The 4,305-nt window shown below is 34.3% G+C and overlaps 1 long non-coding RNA gene across 1 annotated transcript; it reads left to right on the top strand.

The window, feature by feature from the left end:
* LOC110271133 lies at positions 923-1,766 on the top strand. The gene is made up of 2 exons (XR_002361338.1): positions 923-1,104; positions 1,235-1,766. It is a non-coding gene; the product is annotated as an uncharacterized LOC110271133 (long non-coding RNA).

Here is a 4,305-nt window from a genome sequence, read left to right as displayed (position 1 = left end):
ACTTAATGTAACTACTTGTTTGTGTTTGAACCTTTTTACTTGTATTTGCGTCTGAAATTGGTTAAATTTGTGGTGAATTGGCTGTGGATTGAGTTGTTTGGGCCTAGAACTGTGGTTGATTATAAGATGGGCCAAAAGCCATGTTTGGTTTGTGTTTTTGGTTTAGAAAAGTATGAAAAATTAAACTGGTTCAGCATAGACTTAATGAACCTATGCTTGGATCAGCTTGGTCTTTCATGCTGTCTAGGAAAAACTTTTAAAAAAGCTTTAAGATTTTTGAATAATTAACATTTTTCTCTTTTGAAAAGGATTTCGGATTTTTGAATATAAATCTTTGGTTTTGAAAAGATACATAATGCGGTTATTAATCACTGTACTTTAAAAACAGTTTTATTTTCACATATCCTATTATAATAATTCTCTAACCCTATAGTGAGAACCAGTGAGGACAATGTTCTCATTCCCCTACAGGCTACAGGTCTTTTCTTTTTCAGGTTATGGATGACGAAGTTCAGAAGAACTTATTTCTTTTCTGTTTAGACGATATTTTTATATTACTTTAGTATTTATGTTTCCCTCGCCTTTAACTTTGCAAGTTCTGTAAGAAGGATAGGATTTTGATATGAAATACTTGTAGAGTAATAATATGTATATATATGTATTCTTGTAAGTATTGTAATTTGCATGGTTCTAAAAATCGAACCGGACCGGTCAGTTCAACCAGGTTAACCGGAAACCGGTCACCTAGTCGATCCTGGTAAGTTTAGAAACCGTCTGGTAAAAAATCGGTAAAAAACCAGTTGAACCGACGATTAACCGATGAACTGGAAAAACCGTCCAGTTTTTTAGCGGGTTTTTGGTTTCACTGAACGGTGTCGTTTTGTCCCTTAAAAAAAGGCTAAACGAACTAACCCTAATCCCTGAATCACCCATCTTCGTACTCAGTAGCAACAGCAACTCATCTCTCATCTCTTTTCTGTGAATCATCGCATAGCCACCACCACCAATCGAGCAGCCCACCGCTACCGCATTCCGCAGCCACCGCATCCTGCAGCCACCGCGGCGACGGGTTTGACCACTGCATCATCGTCGAGCTCGCTGTAGGTAAGTAATACTCTATTATTCCTCCTCGCCGCCTTCTGATTTTCTGATTTTTATCCCTACCTAACCCAACGAAGTCACCACGCCTCCCAGCCCTCTATCAACCCTAACTTCCCTTTCCTTCAACGAGCAGAACTACAGAAGCCAGAAGGAAATCCACCATCCCTAGCCCAATTGACGCCGGCAATGACCACCAGCAGTTGCCACCGTCGCGGTTCGAAGCTTCAATCGGCGTAGTTGTCGTCTGTTCGTCTGAACTTCGAAGCTTCTGTCGTCAGCAGCACGATTTGAAGATTCTGTTGTCGTGCTCGTCGGCTGGTTGGTTTGAACTTCAAAGCTTCTGTCGTCGGCCACCCCTGTCCTACCAAGCATCACTTCTGCCGCCGTGGACTCTGTACCTTCTTTCTTCTCTCTAACGCAGTGAGTTCTTCAATTTTTCAATTAATTTTTTTATTTTGTTAACTATATGAAACTGCAGTGAGTTCTTCAGTTTTTTATTTCAGTTAATTTTGTATTTTGTTAATTATATGAATTTTCGCAGAGTTCTTTAGTTCTTCAGTTTTTTATTTTGTTAATTTTGTAATGCTGGATAGAACTTTGGATTCTGAATTCAGAATTCTGAATGTTGCTAGAATTGCTGCAAACTTCGAATCTTTTTATGCTTATGAATTTGATCATGTGCGGCGTTTATCTTAGTTGCTGTAAAGAGGGGTTGAGGGGGAGAAGATAGGATATTGTTGGTTCATTATTCTGATCAATTGGGGAGTTTCTAGCTAGTACTGGAATTGTGGATAAAATTGTTGCAAAGTTTCCTCATATGAATGGTTCTGATTGAGGCTTGTAATGGCAATGTGATAATGGTTATTGTTTGCTTTTTCTGATAATAGAAATCCCAGTAAATCAGTTTCCAAATACCTGATTTATAGTGGTTTTAGGACATACTAAAATGATTAAGTAAAAATGAGCTGCTATAAATTAATGGGTAAAAAGGCTATTTAATTAGAGATAAAGTTTAAGAGTAAAAGTGCATAAAAGGTAGGAGGATGAGAAAATGCTCCAACATAGCAGGGCACTAATTCTCTTGAATCAACCATGTTTATAAATGCTAATGAGAAGCACATAGTTTTTATTGTATAACAAAGCTTGACAGCAAACTTTGTTGTGTATGAAAGATTCAACTGATAATACTTTTTTAGTTCAGTGTTTTAAATTGCATTACACATTTTCAGTTGAGGCCTATAGTGGTTTTAGAAGTTATTGCAACTGCTACGAATCTACCGCTTTGACAGCATAAACTGCCTTCTCTTGCCATTATTTGTAATTTCATCAATTGTAATGTAAACCACCACAGAAGCTGTATATTTTGAATTTTATTAAGTTAGAAATTATTGAAATTATATATTAAATTTTTAATAATTTTATTTAATATTTAATTAAATCGGTTGAATTCCGGTTGAATCCCGGTCGAACCAGTGAACCAGTAAACTAGTAACTTTATCGGTTTATTGACCGGTCCGGTTCTCGCAATCTTGGTAATTTGTATTGTAAGTATGGATTTATGTTTTCAAGAAAATGGTCTTTGAAAAATACGGTTTAAAGTTTTAAGAGTAAAGTATCGTTTTTGTCCCTAACGTTTGGGGTAAGTCCTATTTGTGTCCCTAACATTTAAATCGTCCTATTTGTATCCCTAACGTTTATAAAAGTGATTCAATGTTATCCTACTATCAATTATACTAACAAATTAGATTATATTTTTCAATTATTCTCACTTGGATGTATTCATTCTCAATTAGGTCTCACTTGGATGTGTTCGATTTTAATATTATACTCACTATTTGTGTTTAGATTCAATTATGTCCCGAAAAAAGTGAATTATATAAATATTGTAGGAATTAGTTTCAACTTTTGATGAGTTATTTTTTGGAGTGGATCATCAATTCTATCTCAGACATTTATATTCTAACTTCAAGAAGAGATTTTTAAAACTCAAACTAAAGCGTTCATGATGTGTAATTGACAGCAAGATAACATTGAATCACTTTTACAAATGTTAGGGATACAAATAGGATGATTTAAACGTTAGTGACACAAATAGAATTTACCCCAAACGTTGGGAACAAAAACGATATTTTACTCAAGTTTTAAACAGACTAATATTTTAGTATTAAGTATTTTAAGAGTTGTTGTAATACCTAAACTATCAGAGTAGCACAACCAAAAGCGTAATATTTTGATAATTAAAGTCGACATCGTCCGATCACAGAACGATGTCTCAAATGTCGAGATTATGGGTGGCAAAACGGGTCGAGCCCGTCGGGCCGATCTGCTAAACCCGCTAAAAAAGGCGGGTCGGGTTAGGAATTGGAGCCCGCCAAATTTAAAAAATCCGCCAAACCCGCACCGCCAAATTGGCGGGTTTTGACGGGGCGGGGCGGGCCGGTCCGCCGGGCCGAAGGTTTTTATTTTTCTTTTTCTTTTTTATTAAATAAAAGAGTGATTACTATTATAAAATTAATAATTATAGAATTTTTAAACACTTTTTTTTCATTTTTTGTTTTTATTCTTCTTTGTGCTACTGCTTCCTTTCCTTTTTGAAAATTGCTTGCATAACTCACGCTCTCACTGTCACACACCTCAACAAATCAATGTGCTTTTTGCACTTTCCAAATCTTTTCTTTTCAGAAGAAAAATAAACAATATGTGCAATTATAAATAAGTTATCTTAAAAAGATTGCAAATCATGTGAGACTGACCCTAAATCATACTTAGCTCATATTTTACTGGATCCAACGACCAAGAAGAATACCATATGATTATTTTCTAATTTCTAATGTTTTATGCATATTTTTAATCAATACTTCTAGTAAAATATATAATATTTTTTATGTACTAGCTACATAATGTACCAAAGCAGGATAAATTATGGTATATGAAACTACTAGTTCACAAGGAATTTTCTTCGGTGAATAAAATTTGACATCAGGATTGATTTCTCCAAAACATTTTATGACAAATTTATAGATTTATCGTTTATCAATTTTTTTTAAAAGAAAAAAACTCTAGAAAAGTGTTTTCTTTACCCGTTTAATGAATTGAGAATAATATATTTTCATATTTGTTGCAAGAAATAAAAAATAATTATCAGATATTTAATATTTTCAGGAATTATATTTTTTATTTCTAATATTTTTTCCAGCAAAGAGG

Source organism: Arachis ipaensis, chromosome B04, assembly GCF_000816755.2.
Source record: "Arachis ipaensis cultivar K30076 chromosome B04, Araip1.1, whole genome shotgun sequence".
In the NCBI taxonomy this organism is placed as follows: Eukaryota; Viridiplantae; Streptophyta; class Magnoliopsida; order Fabales; family Fabaceae; genus Arachis; species Arachis ipaensis.
Note: the sequence above shows the minus strand (reverse complement) of the source record. Positions and strands in the feature narration are given on the sequence as shown.